Source organism: Grammomys surdaster, unplaced genomic scaffold (genome assembly GCF_004785775.1).
Source record: "Grammomys surdaster isolate TR1022 unplaced genomic scaffold, NIH_TR_1.0 62, whole genome shotgun sequence".
In the NCBI taxonomy this organism is placed as follows: Eukaryota; Metazoa; Chordata; class Mammalia; order Rodentia; family Muridae; genus Grammomys; species Grammomys surdaster.
Window position 1 is genome coordinate 8653776 of NW_021604564.1, and position 13558 is coordinate 8667333.

At 35.3% G+C, this 13558-nt stretch overlaps 1 non-coding gene across 1 annotated transcript; it reads right to left on the bottom strand.

Annotated features, from left to right (window-relative positions):
- Positions 1–7331: 7331 nt before the first annotated feature.
- LOC114619289 lies at positions 7332–7435 on the bottom strand. The gene has a single exon (XR_003711105.1). It is a non-coding gene; the product is annotated as a U6 spliceosomal RNA (small nuclear RNA).
- Between the last annotated feature and the right edge of the window lie 6123 nt (positions 7436–13558).

Here is a 13558-nt window from a genome sequence, read left to right on the forward strand (position 1 = left end):
TAGAAGGAGAAAAAACTGTGGTCAGGATATAATATATGAGAAAGTTAAAAAAAATCAAAAGCCTAGCAAACCCTATGTTATTTTCCTCTCTAAACTCAACCTAAACCCTTGGGTTTGTACTAATTCTTAATCATTCAACACATCCCTGGAATGCAATTGTCATACTTATTTAGGCCCACTCTTGATGAATAAAGATAGCATTTCTTTATATTCTTACCTCCTGAATGCAAAAGGATTAACACTCCCTTGGCTAGTTCATCAAAAATGGTAACATAACCTAACTAAATGAGAATTTTTATTCCTGTTGTTCTCAGACAAATTGAGCATATTTTTTTCTCTTTTCCTTTTATTCAAAACTGAAATTTAGTCTCACCTCAAGCTGTGATGGGTAGTGGTAATTGTCAACTTGGTAGAATCTTGAATCACTGGATAAATGAGACCCTGTGCATATCTGTGGGAATTATGTTGACTACATTAATTGATGTGGGAAAACTCATTCAGTATGAATGATGTCATTTCCTGGCTAGGATCCTGCTGTACAATTGGAGTAAGAGAGTTGAGCAGCAACCAATGTGTGTGGTTTTTAAATTCCTGACTGAAGATGTGATTAGTTGCTTCCATTTTCAGCTTTCTTACCATGATGTAGTACTCTGGAAATGAGAGTCATAGCAAACCATCGTTCTCTTAAGTTGCTATGTCAGAGTTCTTTGTCAGGACAACAACAACAACAACAACAACAACAACACAAGTCTAATACAGATAAGGTACTAAGAAGCAGGGCAATTTCTTTAACAAACCTGACCTTGTGGTTTTTAGGCCTTTAAAGTTATTTTTCAAAGGGTTGTGCTGGTGTTTGGAACTTTGTTTCAAAAAGCCTTCAAATGCTATAATCAGAACTTAATGGATCATTGAGGTTGGAGTTCAGAAGATGAGGATGATGAAGGAACTATAAAGAATAGATGTCAGCATATGACCCTTCCCTTTCAGAGGGAAGTAAGAGCCCTCTAAAGAACTAGCCTAAAAGCCATTGATATGATATTTTGCCAAAAAGTCTGTCTTCATTCTACCTGTGTCCTGAGAACTTGAGTCACATTGAATTTAAATATAATGGGTTAATTTTCTTGACAGAGGAAAGGTATATGATCAAACTTGAAGTTTGTAATACAGATGTCAGTAGCCAGAACTGTTAATGAAATCAACAGCATTAAAGAAAAACTTGACTCTTGATACTGCAATGATAGAAAAGATGCTGTGAGGGCAAAATTCCATTCAATAGTCATCAATTTATAAAGACTCAATTTTATATGAAAGAAGCAACCATGAATTAGGACATTAGAAGAGTGGTTTCCTCCTCCTGAAAAATATCTGCCTTGAGTACTATTTCCCCAAGGCCAGCACAGATAATTTGGCCTTTTATTGCATTTGAATTTCTAAAACTCATGAGGTTATAATGTTGATCATGTATCCCTTCCATATTACACAGTCACATTTTCTGGTTAATTGAAGGCCAAGGTAAAACACATTTTAGCATTTACCATCATAGTTCATGCACAACTAAATGTATTATTTTTTCTTTGAAAATAATTTAATAATAATATTTAATAATTACTTGCATCTAAAATAGTGATATTACCTAGTGGAATACATATTAACTGAACAATAAAGAAAATAATTTGCATTTTCATTTTGTTTCACTTTGGAGAGATTGAAATTTCTGTTTGACCTTTCAAAAATATTTCATAGTTGAAAAATAAGTCATATTTATATCCAAACAGAGGTATAAAAATGAAATAGTTAAAAGTTTGCAAGTAGGACAGGTTAGTCTAGAAACAGAAATTATTTCTCAGAATAAAGTCGAAAAGAATAAGTAAAGGTTGCAATTACTGAGAATATTTAAAATACATATCTTTTTTAAGGCCATCAAAAGTTGACTGTATTATATAGCCTGCAGATATCTGATGAAAATATTGGTAACTTAAGCTTTATATCTGAACATTAATAATAAAGCCAAGTGTGGTAGTACATTAATCCCATCACTTGGCAGGCAGGGCCATGCATATCTTTGTGAAGTTGAGGCTAGCCTGATCTATACAGTGAACTCCAAGACAGTCATGAGGGCAAGAATTCAGATTGCAGCATACATATTACAAGCTAAAATATCCCCCAAACATCTTTAACAATAGTCTCAAATTAAGCCATATACTGTGTATTACTGGGGCTTTTATTTTATGTCCTTGTTCTGATTGATGCATTTTTGTATCAATAACTAATAAAGAGGAGCCAGCTGTCATAGAGATCCTGACCTTAGCAATTAAAGAGGAATACAAGAACAGTAGATGAAGTCTGTATTTATAGAATAGATACGGTCTGATATGTGGAAATAATGGAGTCTAAAACTAAGGAAAAAAGTAGATGATATAAATATTATATACCATCAAAAGAAATTCTAGGACTATGAGAAGATCTTTGGTATGTGGCAAAAGTATAAAAAATATTTTCTCTGACTATGCTCATAATCTTGAAATACGATACTGCAAATTATCTTACTGATAGATGGAATGTAACTTATGTTACTAATGTGCCTTTTGGTCAATAGATGTTTAAAAATACAATGCAACAACTTTAAAATTATTTGCATATAAGGCTCACATAAAATTGAAACCACCAGAAAAATGTGGAGAACACTAGGTTACTTCCTGGAGAATGGGAGACTATGAAATGGACTTGACATTACTTTAATTACTCATGTCACAAATGTCAACTCCCAGATAAGTAAATGAGACTGTTCAGAAATAATCAGAATCACCACGAAGCACCAGCTGGCCATAGAATAGTTACTGATTGCAGAGATGAGATGAGAGGGAGCCTTGTGAGGACAAACAGAAGAATAACACATCTTCACACAAAATAGGAACTAACAAGATAATGAGTACAACAAATAGTTCTTATTTAAAACACTGAGTTTGTGATATTCTGTTATTCATCAAGAGCTAATACAGCATGGGAGAGGGACCCACTTTAGCTTGGAGAGTTCTAGAAGACTCTCCTAAGGAAAGTTTCTAAAGGATAAACAAGAGAGTCAATCAAATAAACAGGAGAAGTATACTTTGGCAGAGGGAGATGACAACTGCAAATTATCTTTATGAGAATTCTACCCTGTTCTAGACACATAATATATTTCCTGATTTGCTCCTGTACCAACTCAGACTTGAGTATTTGTCCTTGAATTTACGAAACCTCACTTTAGTAAATATATATGCCAGATCACTGGCTATATGGCTGAAGTTTATTATTAATTACATGATATTCTTCCATGAACTGCAGTGTTCTTCTATAAAAACATGTTAAGATCTTAACATTTGCTGAAAAACATTCTAATGTCTGTAATTTCTTTTCAGGCTTTGAGGAACACAATTGCTAGATTTCCTGGTATACTTTTTAATATTGTACTTCACTAAATATTTTTGGATAAAAATGAGAATTTCAGAAGACTATCAATCAATATCAGGTTATTAGAGAGATGGATAGACACACAGATGGTTGTAAATTGTTAAATGAAAATAGCAAGTTGTAGAGAAACATTTAAATATTTAAAATTCAATTTTTATAAAATGATTCATTATATATATACATATATATATATACACACATTTATACATATATATGTACACACACACACACACACACATATATAAAACACCTACATTCTGACATTAATTTATAAGAGCCCCAGTGGTAGCTTCTGCAAACAAAATCCCAGCACTCTTATTTTGGTCTATATTCTCTCAATATTGTTTGTATATCCTGGGGCTAAATCTTCTATACAAGACTCAGCATAAATATATTAGTTAAATTGGCTATTAAGTTTATATATTGAAAATGTCTGCTTACCTTACTCAACAATTAATGACCAATGCTGGCACTTATACATTTAGCATACAGTGGGAGAATAAACAAGAGTTGAACAAGTCAATTTATGGGAATGAACTTCAAGGAAGACAGCTATTTAAAATCAATATCCTCTATTTATGCAGCTTGCAACATATCTTCAAAGAAACCATGATAGCTTTTCCTTCTTAGAATGTTTTATCATATGAAAGTATGTCTAGAAGCAATATAATTACTTTTCTCAAAAACTAAAGGATAATTTAATGTTCCTTTACTAAATGTTCATATTATTAGACATTTGCCCCTGGAAAGAGAAAGTAGATTCATGAGTAGATAACTTGTTTGTTCATAGAGAGGCAAAGTCAATAATATTTAAAAGGAAGTAACATTGATTTTCAGCATCTTTATCCCTTGCATGGAAACATGCAAGAACTGCCTAACAAATACAGATCACAGAATGTTACTGTTATCTTGAGGGGCAGAGGTGGGTGACAACATCTTCATTATTGTTATGTTCATGAAAGCAGAGGCTCACTATTAAAAGACTCAATGAAGGTCAGTGACTAGTGCCTAGTGACTGAAGGGGATTTTGCAAAATCAAGAAAATCATTTTGTCTCTAAGTTTCATTGAGTCCCATTGGAATAATGTCTCAACTGGTGCTTATAGTCCTTTTCATAAATAATCTCTTCAGAGGCCAGTTTAATTTATGAGATAGTTTTATTATAACATATTTGGATCAATGAAATTTGATTTTCTAGATGACAAAGAAGCCATTTATTGTAAGCAAAGATTCTTGATAATATTTAAAGGTCAGGTAAAAGCTAAAATATGTAAATCTCATGTCAGCATTCATTTGAAATCTGCCATGTCTTCATTATGTAACATGTGGATTGTATTTCCCTTCCATAACATGCAAGGTACAGGAGAAAGTCTCATTCAGATTTTGTGGGAAAAATAGAAATCCACTCATTCTTACAGAACATGAGTCATCTCAAATACATTACTGTAGTTTGCTTTCCAAGCTTCTATGCAGTTTTATGGCTCAGATTTTCCAATAATCTGTGAACATGTCAATTATATTAACTAACTGTAAACAGGAAGAAACCGAAAGTTCTATTTCCAGATTTAGAGGCAGCAGGAAGACAGAGCCACTGGGGCTGGTTTAGACTTTTGAAACCAGAAATCCCACCCTAGTGAGACACTTCCTCCAACAATACAGTACCCACTTCAGGGCACACCTCCTTATGGCAAACAGAGCTTGATCATGCTAGCCCTTTTTGTCCTGGGCATACTTTATTCCTGCCCATTATGTTAAAGTTTTTCTTTAACAACATCAACATGTTGGGAACTAAAAGACATGGCTTGAACCTGAAAATGGACCCCTAGACAGAGTTATTAAATTAACAGACTGACAAACCAAGGATGGGTTAAGAGTCTGCACAGAGCCTTACCAACCTAAGACAGAAATTCATTGCTTTTGATAATGCATATTCCATGGTGAGTAAGGAAGGCATTCTTGGCAGAACAACCTAAGACAGGTTTTGTCTTGTTTATGAAATAAAAAAGGGGTAGAGGTGAAGAGCTTTTGGGGCTGCTTGGCAAGAATCTGACATGGGCCAAGGGCAAGGAAGTGGACTTTAGGCAGGAATCTGACATTAGGCTAGAACAAAGAAGTAATTTAGGCGGGAATCTAAATCTTAGGCTAGAACAAATAAGTAATTTAAGGCAGGAATCTAAATTTTAGGCCAGAACAATGAAGTAGGCTTCAGACATGAATATGAATTTGGGCTAGGACAAGGAAGTAGGCTCAGATATTTTGGACATCCTGATAAGCCCTTAAAAACAGTGATCACGGGAATGTTCATGGAATTTTGTTTATTAGCTTGCTTGTTCTTTGACTATTTGTGTTTATTGTCTTGCTTGTTCCTTGACTATTTGCATTATTGTATTGCTAGTACCTCAACCTGGAAATGACCTTAATACTTGCATGTAATTAAAATGGTCTAAAAGCAAAATGGAGGAGGGGGTATGGGATAAGGGAGTTCTAGGGAGGGGAAATTGGCAAAGGGGATGGCATCTGAAATGTACGTAAATAAAATATCCAGTAAGAAATCATATTCTAAGCAAATGGCTAGTTTTCTATTTTCTGAGATAGAAATATTTTGCATAATATGATATTTTACAAATTAATGTGGAGTTATTTTAATTTTTTATTGTTTATTTTATTTATTTATATTTCAGATGTTATCCGGCTTCCAGGTTTCTCCTCTGCAAACCCCCTATTCCATTCCCTTTCCCCTCCAGCTTTTATAAGGGTGCACCCCCACCCAACTATCCACTCCCACCTCTCTGCCCTAGATTCCCCTATGCTGGGACATCAAGCCTTCACAGGATCAAGGGCCTCCCCTCTCACTGATGCTGGATAAGGGCATCCTTTGCTACTTATGCAACTGGAGCCATGGATCCCTTCATGTGTATTCTTTGGTTAGTGGTTTAGTCCCTGGGAGTTCTGGGGAATCTGGTTAGTTGATATTGTTGTTAATGTGGATAACATTAGCTTAAATACCCAACAAAGGGGAGAGAGAATCTGTAAAGACGATACTGAGTAGCTAGGCACAGCTCCTGGTTGAGGGATGGGGCTAATCATCCTTCTCAAAAATTTTAACACAGAATTGCTCCTGTCTAAAGGAAATACAGGGACAAAGAGTGGAGCAGAGACTGAAGGAAAGGCCATACAGAGATTGCCTTACCTGGGGATTCAACCCATATACAGACAGGAAACCTAGTCACTATTGCTGATGCCAAGAAGTGGTTGAGAACAGGGCCTGATATAGCTGTCTCTTGAGAGGCTGTGCCAGAGCCTGACAAATACAGATGTGGATGCTCACAGCCAACTATTGGACTGAGCACAGAGTCCACAGCAGAGGAGTTAGAGAAAGAAATGAAAGACCTGAAGGGATTTTCAGCCCCATAGGAAGAACAACAGTATAATATAATCTTATTTCCAAACATCATTAATATATTTTGAGTTAAATTTTACCATAATACTCACTGGAACTATTAAAATTTCCCCATCAATATCAAATAACCCCAGTCTACTGGGATATGTGGGTTTCTGTTTCTATCGGTTTTTTTTTTTTCAAATTAAAGATTCATACACTTTTTTTTTTACATTTGAAACAATCTTTATTTTGCTACTCTCAGTAAAATGATTAATTCAGAAGTAATCATCACTGCATGTTTAAAACATTACACCATATCATTACATCTCTGTGACAACATGGAAAACTAGGTATTGCCATGACATCAAATATGCCTGTGGGATATAGTTCAGTGGTACAATACTTGCCTAAGATAAAAAGGACCTGGGTTCAATCTTACCACTGCTTCTTATCCCCTACATAAGAAATTAATCTTGAGGGATTTCACTAACAGAAAATTAAAAATAATGGAATGCTTCATGAATTTGTGTTTCATTCCTTTTGCATGGCTCATGCTAATCTTCTCTATAGTATTTTAATTTTTGTGCGTATGCTGCTAAAGCAGGCATTACCTAATAATATTAAGTATTATTACATAAAAATTGAAATGTGCACAAATTATAAAGATAAAAAACTCAAAAGTATTACCAAAAGCACTGATAAAATTATTGTATAGTTCATTGCAGATTTCTTTTTATATATTTTCAAAGAGAATTGTGACAGTCTAGCTTACATATTTGACTTTAAAGTATCCATAACCATATAAGACTTTGAAAATTGATGATTTTAATACCTGTTGATTATGTATCTGATAGTTTCATTACTCTTTATTTTATTATTATCCCTTAATTGAGAAGTTATACTGATTTTATTTTTTCTAAGAATAATACTGTAATAAATATTCTTCTATGAAAAATGATCTGTGTCATCAACTAGTGAGAAAATTCAAAAGTTGAATTACGGACTCAAAAATGAACATTTTAATAGCTTAGTTAATATTATTACTAAATATATTTTGTGATATGCTCATTTATCTTCATAGTATTTATAATAATTGCTATTTATTTTCTTAGGATGCTATTTGTTATCTTAGAATAAATATTTCTGGTTCAATGGGAGTACTAATTAATTGTAGTGATTGTTTACTACTAGTCTAGAATTTTTAAATATTGTAATTCCAATTGTTATTTTAATTAAGGTATGAAAATTACCTATTCATTACACTGTGAAATTTTCTGAGATATTATTTCCTTTTTCATTTTCAGCTACTAGTGTACAAAAAATAAAACTCATAAATGAAAAAAAGAAAAAGAAAAAAGAAAGCTGGGTGGGACCCTGCCCTGAAATTATTCCTACTGCACATGAGCCTTGACTTTAACTTCCTCTGGCCTAGGCTGACCTTGAACTCAGGATTCTGCCTACTTTTCTAAACATAAAAACAAAAACTTAGCTGGGTGGGATCTTGCCTTTCAATCACCACTTTCTAAATTTCTTTCTTTCCTTCCTTTGTATCTTTCTGACAAACTGGCTCATAATGAAACTGCCTCTTTTCCACTAGATGTATGAAGCTCCTTATGCAATTCATACTGCATCCTTGTATTTTGTATATTTCAGGAATTATGTATTTTTGAACTCATGTTCTCAGTGTTCTTTCTCAAAGCCTTAAGGCTGTCTTGAAAGTCATTCTATCATTTTGCTGAGACAGTAGATATACCCTTGCCTCCTGGACTCCTACTGTCTCTGATTATCATGGAGTTATTAACCTTGGCTGAGAGGACATTCCTCCTATGAAGCAACATGAAAATAAATACATTATTATACTAGCAAGCCTTATGTCCACAGAAACCGTCAACACTCTTGGAGGTCAACACCCTACTGGCTCTGTTCCAGAGGCAGGAGCTATGTCACAGTGTGGTGTACACATGGCCAAACAGGTTCAGCAGTTTTCTTAATTAACAATTGATGTAAAAGTGTTGAACATATTGTGGGTGATGGCATCTCTGTATCACTGGGGTAGTACTGACTTTTATAAGAAAACATGCAGGGAAAGCCATGAGAGGAAGCCAGTAAGCAGCACACCCCCATCCATTGTCTCTGAATCATTTCCTGCCTTCTGGTTCCTGCCCTGTTACACTGCTTGTCATTATTTCTGTTAATGATGACCTGTGATATAAAAATGTAAGAGAAACTCTCCTCTCTCCAAATTGCTTTGGACAATGCTATTTTACCACAGAAATGCAAACTTTAACTTTAAACTTGTATTAAATAAATCATTAATATAAAAAATAAGTATATGAATAATGAAGTGTATTAAATCAACAAAATATAACTGAATAAAAAATAGCTCCTGTGGGTTGGAGAGAGAGCTCAGTGGTAAGTGCACTGGCATCTCTTCAAGAGGACTGTGGTTCAAATCCAAGTACCCATATGGCAGCTTACAATGGTCTGTAACTCCAGTTCCAGAGGATCTGGCACCATAGCACAGGTATGCATGCAAGAAAAACATCAATGCACATTAAAAAAAAAGTACATTTAAAAAATAGCCCATAAATACTGTAGGTAATTACAAGTTAAAAGTTTTGATGGTGTATGCTTGTTAAAGGATCCTTTCCATGGTCACACGGGGAGGCTCATAACCAGCAATTCTTTAACTTATGACTGATAACCATGGTTTGTATGAATGTGCAGAATTACAGACTGAATAATGTTCATTTTTAAAAAGTGTCATACATAGCCATTTCACTTTTTCTAGCACTTATGTGTATAACTAAGGGGAGCAATGAGCCAGATTTTAAGACTTCACTGCCTCTGCAGCTGAGAAACCTATATCTGATGATGAAAAACCTACATCTTAAGGATATCATTAACTGATTTACAAAACAACAGAAGGCATCAAGTTTTACTGCTCATCCCTGAATTACAATATTAAATTATATATTAAAAAGGTATTAAGAACACAATGTTCTGGAATAATCGTCATAGTTATATCATATTGCTTTCCATTCTAATTAGCATATAAATGAGCAAAGATGGCCAATGCCATAACAGAGATGCTACTTGCCTTCTTAAGTGTCCAGCTGCCTGAAAAGCAGATTGTAGAAAATGCAAACTGATGAGCCTGCCTGCAGTTTGAGCTCTGCTTGTTTGGGGATTTAGAAGTTTGAACATAGTTTTAGAATATTAGGGATACAAAAAGCAATTATATACTTTTTCTCAATAGATTCTTTGAAAATATGTTTTAAAATGTCAGGAAATTAAGTATATAAAAGGGTGGGCATCCTTAGTCCATTGCCAAATGCGCAGAGGTTTAAAGTAACTTGTTACTTTCAAGAAGCTATGATTAGCTAGGCTTGCTGGCAAGTACGGGCTTTAAAGAGATATGGCAGGGCAAAATGTGGAATGTTCCAGAGACATTGTAGCTCTAGTCAGGTATTAATTATAGCAGGCAGTGCCCATGTCTATATTGTCATAAAGATCAACATAAATACCAAGATGTAGCAAAATCACAAGAATAGCACAATTCTAGGATATCAGAACAATATCTCAGTAACAGCTAATTAAGAATTAAGCCAAAATAACTGTGAAGACAAGATCTTCTACTCATTGAGCCACCTCACTGCTTCAGCAGTAGAAACACAGGAAGAATCCCATGAAGGGCAGTCCATGATTAGATTAATAGCTCTTGTTACTGGGCAGAATATGAGAGTTAGATGAATAAGACAATAAAATCAACCAAGAAAAATAGACTTCTACCTTAGAAACAGACCCTTTATCATTAATTAACATAGGAATCTAGGACAGGAGAAGGCTAGTGGCAGACATGTTCTGATTGAGTTGCATAGAGGATGTCCTGGTAGCAATATCCAAGAAGAATTCCCTCTCAGAGCCTTTGCATGCTGACACTAGGCACATCAGTTTTTACTAAGCAGCATAGTGATTGAAGGCAAAAGTACATTGCCACCATGAAAAGTACTGCAAAGCAAAAGCAAAGTCGTCCAAGAAGAGGAGTAATTTGGGCACATGGAGTTTAGACATAAAAGGATTTGGGGAATACAATCTGATCTTTGGTGCTCCCAGTATCAAAACATCAGGAGAATGTGAGAAATCAGGAGCAGGCTCAACATCAGTTGCACAGGTGCCGGTCAGAATCCATCTGCTTTTGGAGTAATCCTGGGGAAAACAATTCCTCTCCCAGTTATTTTTCTCAATCCCATTGTTACTGTCTCCTTTAAACTAAGTTCAATTTTCTGTTTCATTTCTCCAGGGCACTTACATCTGAACAAGACTTTCACTGAAAACATTACCAAGCTGAATCTCATGTGGTTATTAGTTTCATAAATACTCCAGAAAGAGTTCAACACAAGTAGTCATGAGAGAAATTCAAAGTTAATCGCTTTGTGGTTTATCACACCCAGTCAGAATGGCTTACCTTATGTAAACAGTGACAATGAATGCTTATGACTCACTGATGGTGAGCTGTGGGTATATGCAACCCCTGTAGAAATCAGCATGATGAATACACAAAACACTAAAAGTACAATTACTCTAGGACCCTGGTATACCATTCCTGGGCATTGACAAGAAATACTACATGTCAGCATACCACAGGGATAGGGATAAAAAGTCAGGAGGGACAGAAACTCATAGGGACTCTTGTATCTTGTAGCACAAGAAACATTTGCACTTCATGTTGTAGAGCCATGTATGTGCAGGGACATTGTGCATAACTCAACACATAAAAATTGCTAAAAGTTTGTTTATTCTGAGTGAATCTTTCAATAGCATGACATCTTGCTAGGAATGCCAGGCTAAGTAGCTCTGAGAGTACAAAAAATCCAGCTACACAATGAGAGCTGACAGTCAAGGGGAAATCTAGAAGGTTATTAGGAGAAAAGCACTAGCATTATAATAATCGGAGACAAGGCTGAGCATCTGAACAAAGGAAACAGGTAAACTTTCCTATAAAGTTGGTCAGCTGGAGATGAAGGAAAGATTAAATTTTGTAATTGTTAACCTTGTCTTCTCAGATTATTATTAAAGAGAATCTTAAAGATCAAATTTCTGCCTTTGCTCATGGGGCCTGTGAAAAAAGGAACAATGAGCTCCAGGATTCCTACTGTAAGACTTGTACATCTCTGACTTGGTGTGTAGGTGCTTGTATCTAAACTAAGGTTTCTTGCTTGTGCAATAAGTACTTTTACATTTATCCAAACCCCTAGCCTCAGCATATTTCGTTTAATCATATGCTTGTGCTTTGCCCAAATACCGTTACTCAAATCCTTGTATAACTTCTCCAGGAGAGAATGTACAGAAATGATTCCTTGGTTTGTGATCAGATTTGCATACTGGGCTTAAAGTTTCTTATGCTGTGTTTAAAGTGATCTCATAGTGGCATGACATTTAGAGAGCTGCTTTCATTTTACATTTACTTCATCTGATATTTAAGCAATCAGCCAAATTCTGTCAAGCGAGAGCTCTACAGAATTCCACTGAATGAGGTGACGATAGAATTCCAAGTACCATAATTTTCTAAATCTATTTGTAATGAGATGTTTTGGGGGGTAAGATAGTCATAATACAGCAAGTGATTACTTAGAAAGTAAAAGCCACATTTCAATGATTTCAAAGCATCAAAATGAAGCAAAATTCTTTAAATATAATAATTTTAAGGATTATGTATCATTAGTATAATCTTTTTATGCATCAATAAAATTCATTAAAATCTTAATGCTAAGAAGTAGGAAAATTATATTCTTCCAATAATGATTATGTTGATTCCAGCAACCCAAATCTTGGTAATATCCTTCTACTACTGAAGCTTGTTTAAAAAAATGTAGATGTCCATGCAATGCTAACTTAATTGTACCTAAAATGTTCTCTTATGAATCTTAGAGTAGTTTAGTCTTCTTCAAAGGAGCAAAACTCAGACATGTTTTTGTTATTTTGATGATGTACATTGTAATAATTAAAATTACAGTGTGAGGCAGGGTGATAATGTTAAAACCACAAGTGTGACAGGGGAAGGTTAGCACTGCTATTAATAGCTTCATCCTTATCTAGTAAACAGAACCCCAGAAGCAGAATGAAATAATTTGCTAAATAAAGATGATTGATTCTGTTCTTTAAAAGATGTTTTTTCTTTGTTGTTCACTTATGAAATAAAGACTAAAGAAACCTTTTTTTCTGAGAGTTTAGCATCCAAATTATAGCAGATAGAGTCTTGACAATAGAAGCAAAATTTTTTTTAAAATTTTTTTATTGGACGCTTTATTTATATTTCATATGTTGTCCCCTTATCCCATCCCCCACCCACCCAGGAACCCCCTATCCCCTCACCCCTCCTCCTTCTTCTCTGTGGATGTAACCCCTACCTACCCCCCCACTCCCACCTCCCCACCCTCATAATTCCCACCCACTGGGGCGTCCAGGCTTCATGAGATCAAGGATCTCTTCTTCTACCTATGCCCAGCAGGGCCCTCCACTCTTACATATACAGCTGAAGCCCTGGATCCCTCCCTACGTGCTCCCAGGCTGGTGGTTTAGACCCTGGGAGCTGTGGTTGGTTGGTATCGTTGCTCTCCTCATGGGGCCACAAACCCTTTCAGAAACAATGGCCTTCACTCTGACTCTTCCATTGGGAACCCCATTATCAGTTCAATGGCTAGTTGTGAGCATCTGCCTCTGAATA